Raw genomic sequence first — 16,398 nt, 5'->3', positions numbered from 1 at the left:
CTTTCAGTAGCTTTGGGAAGTTCATAAGGGGTCCCTTTACAAAGGCGCACTGAAAAATGGCCTGCAATAGTATACACGTGTTTTGGGCACGCACAGATCCATTTTTCAGCGCACCTGCAAAAAATGCCTTTTTAAAATTTTTGCCGAAAATGGACGTGCGGCAAAATGAAAATTGCCACGCATCCATTTTGGGTCCGAGATCTTACCACCAGCCATTGACCTAGCAGTAAAGTCTCACACGGTAACCGGGCGGTAATGGTCTACGCGCGTAGAATGACGATTACCGCCCGTAAGCCAGAAAATAAAATATTTTCTGGCACACTTAGCGGACGTGCATCAAAAATGAAATTACCGCAAGGGCCACGCGGCAGCTGGGTGGTAACTCAAAATTGACACACGTTGGGTGCACGCAGGGGCGCCTACACGGCTTAGTAAAAGGGCCCCTAACAGCCTTGTCAATCGGTCCCTTGAGGCAGGCTGTCCCAGATCATCTGCAGAACTTCCTTGAGGTCGGTGATTGTTTGTGACTTTGGGTGAAGCTTGTGATAGGCCTCCAACATTGCTCCCCAAACATAAGTCTATGGAACCGTGATGTCATTAACAGTAAACTGGTTCCCCTCCCCCCCTCAAATAATGGTGGTTTTACAGTGCAAACATTTTTGAACGAGTGAAAATCTCTGAGTGGTCATGCTATAAATTCTAACTTCACTGTGTTTAAAGATAATCTCATTCCACTCGTCATATAAATATGGATAACAACAAATAAAATTGTAAAATTTTATACTGAAATTCCAAGCGGCTGCTGAAGAAACAGCAAAAAATAAAATTCTAGGGTGTTACTTTTGCCTCACCCTGTATATATTAACAGAATCCCTCATCTCAGTTACACAAATACAGACCATCACCTAATAATAGACCATAAATTAGAAATAAATATGCAGATTAAAAAATTAAATGGAAACACCTGCCACTAACAGGGTTTGCTTTTGGGAACACTAATGAAAGGAAAACAGAAAAAATATTTTCTTCTGAAATGAACAAAATATAAAAAGTATATATTTTCAAAGCTGACGTATTTCATTCTCTAAAAACTGAGAATAAATATTTTGTACCTTTGGTCATTTTGTTTTTCCAGCTGGGTTAGCCCTGGTCTACCAACCTCTTTACCAGTTTGTTTACCTCCTAAGCCCATTTCAAATATCCGAGTTCCATTTTCATTTTTTTTTCACCATCTTCTTCCCTTACATCTGTCTTCCCCTCTCATCCCTTCATCAACCCTAGTTCCTGCCCTGTCACTCATCCCCTCGTCTTACCATCTTACCCAGACTCCCATTCCCCCTTCTACTTCCCCATTTCCATCTTCTCATCTAAGGCCTGTCCCCCCTTCCTTTGTCCGTTATCCTTTTCATAGCTTTTTTTCCCCTTTCCACTGCATCCACTGCCCATCTCTCCCACATCCCTACCATCTTTTCTGCCTCTTTTCATATATCCCTTCCCCTAATTCATTTACCCTGCCTTCCTTCCTCCCCCAGCATCCAATTTTCTGCTCCTCCTTCTATTACATACCCTTGCTTTTCTCCCCCTACCAGTTATCATGCCTATTTCACTCTTCTGTATTAGCCTCCTCCTTCCATTGCCACCTGCCAGCATTTGCCCCTTCTCCCAGCCCCACCATCAGCTCACTTCCCCCAACTTAACCCCAGCCAGCCCCCTTCTCCCAATCCCACCATCTGCATGACTTAGCTCCTCCTCCCATCCCCAGCTTCCTTCTTCTAGCCCCAGTGTCAAGACTTTATAACATGATGCTCCCTTCTCCACTACCTACCAGTTAGCCCCTTTCTTCCTTCTCCAGCCTCTTTGCTCCCTCCCAATCCTTCATCACTCCTTTATCACCCTATTACCCCCTTTCTGTATGCAGCACCTCCTCTGTTCCATGCACCTCAACATGATCATATATTTCTTCTCCTCCCCACCCCAAGCCTCTTCACCACTGTGATCATGCTGCAAGGGTCCACAGTAAACGAAAAGAAAAGGAATCACAGAGCCTCACGCTGAAGCACTCTGGAAAGTTCTTCTGATCTAGGCCCCTCAGCAGAAGGAATACATGTCAGAGGGGGTGGGACTAGAAGAGCTTTGAATAGCTCTTCTGCCAGCCTAGATCCGACTGTTCAATTGAAATCGCACTGGTGTCTACAGAGTTCAATTAAAGTCAGGTCTAGGAAGATCAGGGAAGGGGGAGGGCTAAGGAGCAAAACCAAACTCAAGTGGTTCAAGTGGGGTAAGTAGAAGAGAGGGTGAGGGCCACTGGAACAGGCTAGGGGTACCATAAGTATGGTAGGAGGAAGGGCAAGCTGAGTGTGTATTATTGGTGTGTGGGAATCAAGCTTGAAGTTGTGATGGAGAAACAGGATGACTAAGGAGAGAAAAAAGAAAGAGGTGGGAGTATGTGCGGGGGGGGGGGGGCAGTAGGGAGAATGAGAGGTGGGGGAATTGAGTGAAGGGAAAGACCTCGATGACAGACAGACTTAGGGCTCTTGCCGAGAGGCAGAGAGAACTGCAGTTGGAGTGAGAGGGAACTGGGGAGGCTGAAGCCTGAAGGAAAAGGTAGAAGGGATTTCAGGCCAGGGGGAAGCTTCAGGACTTATGATAGAGGAAATCTCTACAAAAAAACAACACAGCAACAAAAAATCTACAAAAACTATGCAGAATTTTAAAACATAGTGGACAGAGTTAAATGTTTGCGCAGAATTTCCCCAGGAGTAACATGTGCCAGGCCCATGATCTTCTAAGGCGGTGATTCCCAATCTTCCAAGAGAAACCTAATCAAAATAGTTTTCAGGATATCCACAACAAACATGCATGAGATTTACATGCACTGGACACCCTGGATATACAATCCCTCTCATGCATATTCAGTGTGTCAGGTGCATTTCCACAATGCAGAATTACTTTCCCAGGCAAAATTCTGTACTTTTTGCATGGAATTTTTGATCTTTTCTAAGCTGCTTTGAGCCAAAAAAAAAAAAAAAAATCCCCACTGAGAATTCAGGCAGGGACCAGTGGTTCACATGGCTTCTTTCCCCTCCTCCCACCACAATCTGATCATCAGCAAAGAAGCTGCACATTGGGCCTGACTGCTGCTTTGAACCACATTGGATATCGCACGGTTCAAATCTGCAGTTGGACCCTGGGCAGCAGAGAAGGAAACTGCTTGATATACAGCTACTCTGACTATTTTGGTGGTCAGCCAGGGAGGTGCTGTTAGATTTGGCTACAGGACTGGGATGGGGACAGAGGGCTAGCTAGGAAGACAGAAAATTGGGTGTATGCTCCTGGAAGAGCAGAGAACATCAAAGCTCAGTGGTATCCAACCTGGACAGGTGGCAGAGAAAGCTGGGTGTTGAAACTGTGGAGAAGGGAGAAATCAAGCCCTAACAGGCATTCAAGCTAAACTGGAGAGTGTGGCGCATGGTGGGATTGTTGGAAGAACTAAACTTGAGGAGCAGGAGTGTCCCAAGTCAGAATCTCACTTTCTGTGACATGCCCGTAGCTCCCCACCCACTGCACCATGGTCAAGCTGCAGAAACAATGGACAGAGTGAGCAACTTGTGCTCCTACCTCCCTTGCATCCTATGTGGCTGCACCAACTGCACAGACCTCAGGACAGCCCTGCTGGCGAGTGAGAACGCTTGAGAGTGGGCAGAAAAGAGCCACACGTTATAAAGGGGGAATTCTGCATAGCTTATTCATTTTTTTGCGCAGAATTTAAAAATACTGTCACACAATTTTCAAACTTTTGCAAAGAACTCCTGTGAGAGTAATATAGGAAAGTGTTTGCGTGGCTGCTGGTCTGGAAATGTCTAAAACTTGTACGTTTCTGGATCATCTCTCATATGCCATGATTTACTTTCATTCTGAAAGAATTCAATGCCCTAGCCAGATAATTATCCTCTCGCTGACTGAATTGGGGGGGGGGGGGGGGGGGGTTGGGATCTAATGCCAAATAACACGCCATACCTAGAGGAATCAGTTGTCTAAAGCAGAGAAGGATGGTGTAAAAGAAACTGTCTTACTATTGTAAACAAGTCTTTACTAGCAGGTCAGATGTGCCCCATCAGTGGGTATTTTTAAACGGTTATACTCAGAGATAACATTTTTTTTGTTGGGGGGGGGGGGGGGGCCACAAAGATAGGTTTTATACAAACACTTAATATGATGGCATTGGTGCCAAAGGACCTCGAGGCCCTTCTACTAATCTGATCAGTTTCTTTCCTGGTGCATGCGGTAGACCCCAGGTAACCTCTGGCAAGGAACTCTCTGATCTTATTCTTATGCCGTGATTTGCTGAATTCTACTACTCTATTGACTATTGTTTTCTCTCCCCCCCCAAAAGGGGGCGCTCCATACGTCCACCCCCAGGAAATTATCTAACCAAGCAAGGGAGCAGCCTTATCAGCATTAGAGAAGGGGGGTAAACTAGACCACACGGCCACTGAAGGCCCCATTCACCCTCTGGCCGCCAGCTCTACCGTGACGCCGTAGTATCTTCCGTTAAAGTGGTCACCGGCTGCGGCGCTTCACACCAGCTGCTACCACTGGTCGACCCCGAAGTGTCCTTCCTTCAGCCACGCCCCACCCACGCGGAAACAGGAAGTTGCATCAGAGAGGGGGCGGGCCGGGGCAGAAGGAGGACTGGAGTCGGCTGCTGGGAGCAGATCGTCAGCACTCGGCAGCCGTTGTTGTCGGTGACCTCTTTAAGGGAAAATACAGAAGGTAAGTAGGGGGAGAGGATGGAGCGTTCGGGGAAATGGGAGGGAAGTCTCGTGGATGGAGGAGAAGTGATGTTTGGATCCAAGAGTGGGGGTAGAGGGAGAGAAAGAGTTAACAATGAAGGGAAGAGAGGGGGAGGAGGGAAAAGAGAGAGTTGCCCACTCTCCCTCTCTCTTCACTTCATTGTCAATGGAAGAGGAGGAGGAGGAGGAGGAGGAGAAGAGAGAGTTGACGATCAAGGGAAGAGAGAGTGGGGCAATGGAGGGGGAAGAGGGAGAGAGTGGGCAGCGGGGGAAAGGGACCAGAGGGAGATTGGACAATGGGGATGGAAGGGGGAGAGAGGAAAGACAGTTGACAGTGGGGGAAGGGGGAGAGAAGTGACAATGGGAGGGAAGAAAAGAAAGAGTGCATAATGAAGGGAAGAGTGGACAATGGGGGAAGGGAAGAGAGTGGATAATGTGGAGGAGGGAAGAGAGAGAGTTGACAATGGGTGGAGGGTAGGAAGGGGAGAAACTGGACAATGGGGGGAAGGGGGAAGGAAGAAGAGAGGTGACAATGGGAAGGTAGGGAAGAAAGAGTGAGCAAATGAGGGAGGGAAGAGAGTGAGCAATAAAAGAAGGGAGAGAGTGAGAGTAAGGGCAATGGGGGGAGAAGAGAGAGGGAGATATGTTGGACCCTAAGGAGGAGGGAGTGATGCTGGACTATAGGAGGAAGGGGTGGAAGAAAGAGGGAGATATGTTGGACCCAGGAGTGAAAGGAATTGAAAGAAAGATGCTGGACCATGGAAGGGAGGGGAGAGATGCAGGACTGTGAGAGAGGGAGTGGGGCCAGGAGAGAACAGATAGGATAGGAAGATTCTGGGGGTGGTGGAGTGGACAGTGAGATATCAGGTTGTGAGGGTGGGGGCAGCAGAGAGAGGGAGGAGATGCTAGGGATGGTGGAATCATGTAGGAGAGGTTAGGGGGGATAGCAATGAGATGAATGAGGGTAAGATGGTAAGTACAGAGGGTAGAAATGTAATTAGAAGTAGTAGGCTAAGGAAGGAGTGAGATGTCATGGGAGAGCTAGGGAGTGAGAGAAGGAAACGGAAAGTTGATATGTAGGTGAATAGTTAAAAGAAGAAGGTTGAGAGAGTGAAATTTGAGTGGATAGAGGCAGAAAAGAGCTAAAAGGGAAGGAACACAATGTGTAATGAAAGAATGGAACAAGACAGGAGAGAGAAGAAAAGACAGATGGACAGCAGTCACTGGAAGGAGAATTAGCAGAAGACAGGCAAGAAAGTAGAAAGAGAAATTGGGAAAAATAAAATGTGCAGCCAACAAAGGCAGAAAATGGTGTTTTATTTTGAATTTGTTAGCTGGAATATGTTAGCTTTAGGAAATGTAAATAGCAGATGTATTTGGCATACAAAGAAATGCATTTCTGTTTTTATTTCTCCAGTATTGCAGTACACGCAAAGTTTAACTTCTTGGGATTCCCAGCTATATTTTTGTCTACATATTTTTATTTCTAATTTGTGATCCCTTGTGTGGTAGTAATGGTAGGTGGGGAGATGAGAGAGAGGGGCAGAGCAAAAAGGGGATCGGAGGCCCCCTCCTTAATTTCTGCTCAAGGCCCCATCATGTGTAACACCAGCTATGACCTTTGCTGTAGCTGGTGGGGACCTCCTCCAAAGGCAGCCAGAATTCCCTTCTGCCAAACATGGCAGTCAGCGGCAACATCTCCGAGCCATTGTCACCGGCATCCCGTGCATTCTTCATTTTCACACTTGCATGGTGTGCTGGCGTGGTTGGCTCAAGGTTACTGCTGACAACCTCGGTAAAAGAGAGTTCTAGCCGCCTTTGGAGGTTTCTAGCTGGTGGGACTTGCGGATACCTGTCAGCAAAGGTATTATTTTGAGTTTGGGAGGGGCGCGGTAGAGAGAAGATTTTGTGCCCACCCAAAATTAGCTGGCTGGCCAGTGCTCCAGTCTTTTCTCTATCTACTTACCCTTTTCTACCTCCTGAAACAACAAACTATAGTAGTATGCTGGCACTGTAATGTGAGTTTAAAAGAGGATGCACTCTTCTCAAATACTGTTGGATTGACCTCGGTTGGCTGATTTGTTATGAATAATTATTTTGAGAACCAATGAGCCCAACAAAGAGGTGGGAGCAACAGCTCCCAGGGGAGCTCTTCCGTCCCCTCGCAGCGTGTGCTATAGAATCGCATCAGCTCTTACCGGATTCATCACTAGAACATATCTATATAATGTCTTGTGGTTAGCTGCAGCAAGAAAAGTCAACTAAAGTAATCGCTAGTGAACTACAGTACATGAGACAGGCAATGCTACTGGCTCTGTCATGAGTGACCCTTTATACAGGGACAAGTGTATTTTTCCAAGCTTTCTTACAGAGGAATGAGTTATATGCCTGTTGAGAGAAGGTAAAATCATAAAGGACACTTCTTGCTTTCCTCTCTCCATGTTTTCAAACAGAACTGCGAGAGATGCAGGCATGTGTCATATATATGTTCAACCCCATATTTTAGACAAAAGAGCAAGCAGTGTCCAGGGCTGCCGAGAGAGTGAGGCAGGGGGGCAAAATTCCCCGGGCCTTCAAGGAGGGCCCGGCGCAGAGGTCTCTCTCTCCTGCACCTGACGGGACCCAGATGATCACGTCCCGACAGGAGCAGGAGTGAAAACTCCGGCGCTGGGCCCCCCTTGGAGGCTGGGGAGGACCCAGAGGAGCAGACACAGCAGGCTGGCGGGAGCCTCTCACAGGCCCCGCCAGCTGAAGAGATCTTCCTCCAGCGCTGCTCTTCTTCATTCTGCTGCATGGCCTGTCAAGCGGCTGTGCGACATGAGAGAAAAAGCAGGGGCAGGCCATACAGCGGAGTGAAGAACAGCAGCGCTGGAGGAAGACTCTTCTGCTGGCGGGGCCTTGGGATCCCCGCCAGCCAAGGTATTTACAGTTGCGGTGGGTGACAACGAACCTGGGGGGGGAGAGGGGGGTGGCGGCATCAGCGGTTGCGGCAACGATCCTGAGGGGAGTGGCGGCCCGGCTCAGTCTCTCGGCAGCCCTGGCAGTGTTCTGCTGATCGAAAAACACACCATACATAACATTTGCCTTCTCCTCCAAATGCTTTATTCTACCACCCTCTGTCTTTTCTGAATCCTACCCACTCAATGAAGGTTAATCAGAACTGATATATTTGCTGCATTAATATGAATGTATATTCATGCAAAATCCAAACCAGTCACAAACTGGGAGAAGTCAGTTAGCATCTTCAATTTATGGCAAAAATTTGAAGCTTCCAATAAGATTGGGGGAGGGTTGACCTTTAAACTGCATAGTTCATAAGTTTGTTACCTGTTCAGCTGTGTGGAGGATCTGTGGAGGCTGAAACTGTAACCTTTGTGGCAGAGACCCCCCTACTGATCAGCGGTGAACCTTCTCCTTTGTTTTCTCCTCCGTAAGAAACCACTTTACACACACTTGAGAGTTCTGCTCCCTGCGCCCTTCAAAACCAAAAGCTTGGGAATACCGATGCAACATGTGATGAGGTCCCAGGCTCCCTCCTCCCCCCACCTCTTACTCTACAGTAACAAGGAGGGAGGAGCCACAACAGATGAGTAATCGGACACTCAGTACAGTGTGCTGTTGATAGGAAAACATAACTCAGTTTTTCCCTTAATAAGTTGCTATACTGTCCACACTGTGTCGAGCTACGGGCTGCTCTTGTGAAACACAAATAAATGACAGGAGAGAGAAAGGAAGTGAGTGGCAGTGTGGGGGGAAACCAATTCTGCCACTTCTGGTCATAACAAGCATTAACATTTACATTTAATTCTGTTCTCCCTACCCCAGTCAAACATTTAAATGGCTGCAAAAATATAATGTCAAAAGATGAGATATTACAGCAAATAACAGGAGATGAAGTGGGGTGGAAGCAAGCTGGCTGTCTTCTATGTAGAGGAGTAGCCTTAGAGCAGGGGGCTAAGATCCAGGGGAGCCCGGCTCAAATCCTACTGCAGCTCTTTGTGATCTCGGGCAAGTCAGTTAACCCTCCATTGCCTCAGGTGCAAACTTAAGGGGCCTTTTAGAAAGGCGCGCTAGCATTTTTAGCGCACGCTAGTGATTATTTTTATTCTGCTAAATTTGAAAAATTGTACTTCTTGCATTGTAACTTACTACAATATTTTTGTAAGCCACTTTGAGCCTGCTCTCAGTGGGAAAAGGTGGGCTACAAATGTGATAAATTATCACACGCTAAACACTAGAAACGCCCATATACATATATAGGCAGGCATCTCTAGTGATTAGTACATGCTTATTTTTAATCGTGTGCCTTTGTAAAAGGACCCCTTAGATTGTGATGTTCCACACCATGTGGAAACTCAAAAGAGTAAGACCATTCTTCCCGAGATACGTCTCCCGCACCCTTGTACAGTCAATGGTAATAAGCCATCTGGATTACTGCAACGCACTATATGCGGGCTGCAAAGAACAGACTATCAAAAAACTCCAAACAGCCCAGAATACTGCCACCAGACGCATATTTGGAAAACCTAAATATGAAAGTGCAAAACCCCTTAGAGAGAAACTGCACTGGCTCCCACTTAAAGAACGCATTGCGTTCAAGGTATGTACGATCGTGCACCAAATTATCCATGCAGACGCCCCGATCTACATGCTGAACCTAGTGGACCTACCTCCCAGAAACGCCACAAGAACATCCCACAGATTTCTCAATTTGAACTTCCCCAGCTGTAAAGGACTGAAATACAAGCTGATGCATGCCACTACCTTCTCCTACACGAGCACGCAAATATGGAATGCTCTACCCACAGACCTGAAATCAATTGTCAAATCAAATAACTTTCGCAAATCTCTGAAGACATACTTCTTCAACAAGGCCTACAACGAGAACCAACAGCTCCACTAATTCACTCTCCCAACCCAACCAGTTAGGAAAACCCACATCTACTATCACCCGCCCAATCACTTCCTCTTTCTTACCTACTTAATCTCTTCACACTACTAACTGTATCTGATATTCTGGAATGACAATGTCATAACAAAACTATGTAAGCCACATTGAGCCTGCAAATAGGTGGGATAATGTGGGATACAAATGCAATAAATAATAATAATAATAACCCTCCAGGGACAGAAAAATATTTGCTGTACCTGAATGTACACCACTTTAATAGACTTTGGGTTTGCAGGTGGTATATAAGAAACAATAATTAAAAAAATAAATAAAAAATGTAGAGACGACCTACAAATGAAAGAATAAGAGGAAAAAGTATAGGATGACAATAAAGAGCAACCCAGACCACTTCTCAGTTATCAACTGCAGATTGAATGAGATCAAGAAAATCAGTTACACTGAGAGACAAAAAAATGATCCACGATATTAAAAATCAGTGTATGTGTGCAAAGACCTGGACTAAGATTTAGTCCCTCTATTTACCTCTAAACAATTTTCTCTCACCTCCACCCACAATCCTAATCAATCCTCTCCTTCATAAATGCCTCTTTCCCCAGAGCTGTCCAAAGGGCTGTGCAAGTAGAGAATGACACGGAGACATGCAGTTAATCGCGAGGACAGGGAGGGGACGGAGCACATGGAGACAGGGACAAATTTTGCCCACGTGTCATTTTCTAAAAGCTTGAGACTAGCCTTAAACAGGCTGTTCCAACTAGATGGAACAACATCTTTAAAATGTTAGTATCAATATGTAAACACTTAACACATCTTAGACAATTGGCAACTGAATTCATTGATAAAAATGCAGCAGAAGCTGCTTTTGGATTTAAATGAAGCATTGTTACATCATTTGTGTCATATCTGCCTTTGATGTGGCAACAAGAGTCTTGTCTGCTGATCAGACTCCTACCAGTTGCAGTGTCCTTCCATTACGTGCCCAGTTGCTCAAGCATCTTGCTGTTACTGCAACTTCTTTCATTGTTGCTGGCATCAAGGAGCATTTCCAACATGACAGCTAAGCTAGAGGAATGGTCTGGAATTTGGCAACTAAGATTTAATGCAGAAACCGCAGGGTCATGTTTGTGGGCTGCAAAAACCCGAGGGAACGGTACAGTTTAGAGGGTAAAGAACTTTGTGCATGAAAGAGGAGCTTGCCCTGGGATTGGTAGCATGAAATGTTGCTACTAATTGGGTTTCTGCCAGGTGCTTGTTACCTAGATTGGTCACTGCTGGAAGCAGGATACTGGGCTCGATGGACCATTGGTCTAACCCTGTATGGCTATTCTTATGGGACTTGGGTGTGATCATATGTAATGATCTTAAGGTGGCCAAACAGGTAGAAAAGGCGACGGCGAAAGCTAGAAGGATGCTTGGGTGCATAGAGAGAGGAATGGCCAGTAGGAAAAAGGAGGTGATGATGCCCCTGCATAAGACCAGTGAGACATTTAAAATATGTACAATTCTGGAGACTGCACCTTCAAAAAGATATAAACAGGATGGAGTCGGTCTAGAGGGCAGTTCCTAAAATGGTCCGTGGGAGAGAGGAGATATGATAGAGACATTTAAATATCTATGAGGCATAAATGTCCAGGAGGCAAGTCTCTTTCAATTGAAATGAAGTTCTGGAATGAGGGGTCATAGGAAGAAGATGGGATAGACTTGAAATTAATCTGAGGAAATATTTCTTCACAGAAAGAGAGTGAATTCATGGAACAGCCTCCTGGTGGAAGTGGTGGAGAAGAAAACAGTATCTGAATTCAAGAGATCTTGGGACAAGTACATAGGATCTCTAAGGGAGTGATAGGGAGAGTAGATAGCATAGATGAGCAGATTGGATAGGCCTTATGGTCTTTATCTGCCTACATTTTTCTATGTTTCTATTTTCCTGTTCATCCACTACACAGGGTTGGTTCTCTTCTACACCCACGTCTTTAAAAGACAATCCAGTTATCTTCCCAGATGATGTAAAAGCACAGGCAACTGAATTTTTGAGAAGGTTGTACCAGATTGAAATGGAAGGCTTGCGTCCATGAACATCAACAACTTGGGGTCCTCCACATTCCCAGAAAGTGTCACATCTGTGGAACAGCCCCCCCTCCAAAAGAATGAAAATGGATGTTATCAGTTTTCTGAGTGACTTTTATGAAACAATGCCTCCTTTGAAGGCTATTGTTAATTAATTAGACAGTTATTTATGTTTGAGTGATGCAGACAATGATGTTTACATTTTTTGGAAACACAAGCAAAATTGCTGGCCAAAATTGGCAAAAATTGCATTACTACCAGCATGTCTTCTGAGAGGACATTTCCTGTTGCAGGAAGGACTCTGGAAGACAGGAGAGCTAGACTGAATCCCGAGATTGTTGATGACTTATTATTCATCCACAGATTAAAAAATCATAACAATGCTTCATAGGATATAGTTCTCCCCTACTAGGGCATAGGGAGCAGGTTGTATTTTGTATCCCCGGGACATTTTAACAGGGTGGATTATGGTTCCTTGGGGTAGTAGAAGTCAGATATTGTTGGGGCTGGAAAGGTAAGAAGGTGGTGGAGGGGTTATTTCAGTTGATAGTTGTTATTGTTTAATATTTGTGATTTATAAACAGTTGTACATAATGTTCCGTTTTATACTTAAAAAAAAAAAGATTTAAATATAAAATCATAAGTGTTTGAGGCTTGTGCAGATAGGAACAGAGCGGGGACAGAACCCATGGGAACAGGCCATGGTGAAGGGGATAAATCATGTCCCCATCTCATTCTCTGTGTGCAGGCAACTTCTAAAGTTCTCTGCACAGGACACAAAGGAGGCTGAGGACTCAAAAATTGCTCCCTCTCCATTGCTTGGTCATAGAGCGGGAGCACTTAAGTTCTCCCACAGGGCACAATTCCAGCTCGGGACACTCCTGCCTTTCCCCTCCAACCTAATCCATTCCTGCTCAGGCTTCACCCACTCCCTCCAGCTCGATAGAGCAGAATGATGCTTCCTAACCTGTGTCCAGGGGGGTTCCTTTTTCTCCCACCCTGTCAGACTGTCATAGTAATGCTTGAATGTTATCACTTATAACCACTGTCAGCTAGCACATTTGCTTATTTCCGATCTGACGAAGAAGGGCAACCTTCGAAAGCTAATCAAGAAATGTATTAAGTTATGTCCAATAAAAAAGGTATCATCTTATTTTCTTTTCCATGTTTTATTTTGTTTGATTTCTATTGATATCTCTGGAGTTTGAAATAGCAGTGCTAGCTGGTCCCACAAAAAGAAGGGCTCCCGTATGTTCAAAGATCAAAGTGAAATTGGCAGAGGAAGATGATACGTCCTGCAAGGCAGAGCAAGTTAAAGATTGCACAGTGCATGACATCAGTGACTTTGGGACAGTGGAGGAGTAACCTAGTGGTTAGTGCAGCGGACTTTGATCCTGGGGAACTGGGTTCAATTCCCACTGCAGCTCCTTGTGACTCTGGGCAAGTCACTTAACCCTCCATTGCACCAGGTACAAAATAAGTACCTGTATATATGTAAACCGCTTTGAATATAGTTGCAAAATACCACAGAAAGGCAGTATATGAAGTCCCATTTCCCTTTCCCCTCCCCCCCCTTCCCTTATGAACTGCTTGTACTGTTCTACAGGATAACTGACATGCTTCAAAAAGTGATTATACTTGGACTGGTCTGACAGAGCAAATGTTTTTGTTTATTCCCCCACCACTCAAATTAGTGCTATTACATCAAATTATATATATATATATTTTTAATGTATGATGTAGAGCTGTATTGAATAGCATATTTTACTATTCGGCCGAATATGGATAATGAAAAATATTATTTGGCCGAATACGAATAATGAGCATCGAGCTTTAACATAACAAATATTAAAAGAAGCAACATGAAATCAGAGATCAAGTGTTTATTTCAGTAGGATTTAGTACAGTCAGTGGTATACTAAGTGGGGGGCTGTCCGCCCCAGGTGCACGCCGCTGGAGGGATACAGAGAGCAGCCGCGCTCCTGTCGGCTCCGCTGGTTCCATGCTCCCCCTGCCCTGGAACAGGTTACTTCCTGTTCCTGGGCAGAGGGAGCCAGCGGAGCCGAGAGCCGCGCGGCTGCTCCGAGCAGCCAAGAATGCACCCTGGGGGGGGGGGGGGGGGGGTTTGATGCGCAGGGGTGTGTGTGTGCGCATCAGCGATCCACCCTGGGTGGTAGCCGACCTAGGATCATCACTGAGTACAGTAGAGCCCCAGATTACTTGTATTCGAATTTAAATCACTATTCGGCCGAATACAAATAATGTATTTGGGGCTGAATCGGATACGAATATTCGGTAAAGCCCTAGTGTGATGCTTCTAAATTTCTCTGAACTGAGAAAGCGAGGAAAAAACAAGGTTATACAGATTAAAATCAGTTTGTCTTTTTCCGTTCTATCCTAATTGGCAAAGAGTGAACATTTAGTAGCAGAGCTAGAGCTGAAGAGAACAAAATCACTGGCTAAGGTAGGCTGTCTTTATGAGTGCAGAGATTTATAAATAGAAAAAAAAAAAGCAGATCAGTATTTAGGTGAAAGGGGAACTGCTGCTAACACGCTGAATTTAGGCATAGTACAGAGCCTGGAGAGGTCTGCCTCTCTCAGGAGCCACTGGGAGCAATCAGATTCCAACATTTTTCTTAGTCTGGCAAGTTTTGTTTTGTTTTTTTTGTTACATTTGTACCACGCGCTTTCCCACTCATGGCAGGCTCAATGTGGCTTACTTGGGGCAATGGAGGGTTAAGTGACTTGCCCAGAGTCACAAGGAGCTGCCTGTGCCTGAAGTGGGAATCGAACTCAGTTCCTCAGTCCAAAGTCCACCACCCTAACCACTAGGCCACTCCTCCACTGTTGCTACTATTTGAGATTCTACATGGAATGTTGCTATTCCACTAGCAACATTCCATGTAGAAGTCGGCCCTTGCAGATCACCATTGTGGCCGCGCAGGCTTCTGCTTCTGTGAGTCTGACGTGCAGGACGTCAGACTCACAGAAACAGAAGCCTGCGCAGCCTTCTACATGGAATGTTGCTAGTGGAATAGCAACATTCCATGTAGAATCTCCAATAGTAGCAACATTCCATGTAGAATCTCCAATAGTATCTATTTTATTTTTGTTACATTTGTACCCCGTGCTTTCCCACTCATGGCAGGCTCAATGCGGCTTACATGGGGCAATGGAGGGTTAAGTGACTTGCCCAGAGTCACAAGGAGCTGCCTGTGCCTGAAGTGGGAATTGAACTCAGTTCCTCAGGACCAAAGTCCACCACCCTAACCACTAGGCCACTCCTCCACTGTTGCTACTATTTGAGATTCTAGCAACATTCCATGTAGAAGTCAGCCCTTGCAGATCACCAATGTGGCCGCGCAGGCTTCTGCTTCTGTGAGTCTGACGTCCTGTCAGACTCACAGAAACAGAAGCCTGCGCAGCCTTCTACATGGAATGTTGCTAGTGGAATAGCAACATTCCATGTAGAATCTCCAATAGTAGCAACATTCCATGTAGAATCTCCAATAGTAGCAACATTCCATGTAGAATCTCCAATAGTATCTCTTTTATTTTTGTTACATTTGTACCCAGCGCTTTCCCACTCATGGCAGGCTCAATGTGGCTTACTTGGGGCAACGGAGGGTTAAGTGACTTGCCCAGAGTCACAAGGAGCTGCCTGTGCCTGAAGTGGGAATCGAACTCAGTTCCTCAGTTCCCCAGGACCAAAGTCCACCACCCTAATCACTAGGCCACTCCTCCAGCCATACGCTGGGCTGTATAAATATGTACGAGACGATTCTCGTTGTGCAAAGGGACTCTGGGCATGAGGAGCTGAATGAAGTCCAGAACAAAGCACTTCCAACACCAGAAGAAGGATGTGGACTTCAATCAACCCCTCAGGTTGAATCCTCGAATGTTGAAGGCCATTAGGCCCTGGCTGAATAAAGGAGTCCTTTTACTAAGGCGCACCAACGATTAGAGCATGCTAAATGATAAGATGCCCACAGGAATATAATGGTAGTCTTTATCATTTAGCGTCCACTAAGTTGTATATGTGTTGCCAAAGTAACACGCAAAGTATTTTAAAAAAAAAGGTAAAAATATATAATAGTAATGGCCTGTGGTTTAGGCTGGGATATAGTCATACCTTCAGCAGCCCTTCCCAGAAATGCCAGGACAATCAGCAGAATAATTGTACACTTCGGCAGTCATCCTTGCCTGTGCTTAGATATTCTCTGGCTCAGGTTGGGGCATTTCTTCCTGGTAGTGGCAGAATGCTGTAACATAGTAGATGACGGCAGAAAAAGACCCGCACGGTCCATCCAGTCTGCCCAACAAGATAAACTCATGTGTATACCTTACCTTGATTTGTACCTGTCTTTTTCAGGGCACAGACCGTATAAGTCCGCCCTTACCTTGATTTGTACCTGTCTTTTTCAGGGCACAGACCGTATAAGTCCGCCCAGCACTATCCCCTCCTCCCAACCACCAGCCCCGCCTCCCACCACCAGCTCTGGCACAGACCGTATAAGTCTGCCCAGCACTATTCCCCGCCTCCCAACCACCAGTCCCGCCTCCCACCACCGGATCTGGCACAGACCGTATAAGTCTGCCCACCACTATCTTCACCTCCCAACCACCAAC

General features: G+C 45.7%; 1 protein-coding gene across 3 annotated transcripts in view; it reads right to left on the bottom strand.

Annotated features, from left to right (window-relative positions):
• CPT1B (carnitine palmitoyltransferase 1B) overlaps positions 1-16,025 on the bottom strand; it is an 83,670-nt gene extending 67,645 nt beyond the window's left edge. Inside the window, exon 1 of one of the 3 annotated variants that reach the window (XM_030215769.1) lies at positions 15,902-16,025. The gene's annotated coding sequence lies outside the window, so the exon portion shown is untranslated. Of the gene's footprint in view, positions 1-8,120; positions 8,427-15,901 lie in introns of those variants that run through there. The other 2 variants (XM_030215770.1, XM_030215768.1) reach the window with 2 other exon arrangements.
• Positions 16,026-16,398: the final 373 nt, after the last annotated feature.

Source organism: Microcaecilia unicolor, chromosome 10 (assembly GCF_901765095.1).
Source record: "Microcaecilia unicolor chromosome 10, aMicUni1.1, whole genome shotgun sequence".
Lineage (NCBI taxonomy): Eukaryota > Metazoa > Chordata > Amphibia > Gymnophiona > Siphonopidae > Microcaecilia > Microcaecilia unicolor.
This window is presented reverse-complemented; position numbering and strand designations above follow the sequence as displayed.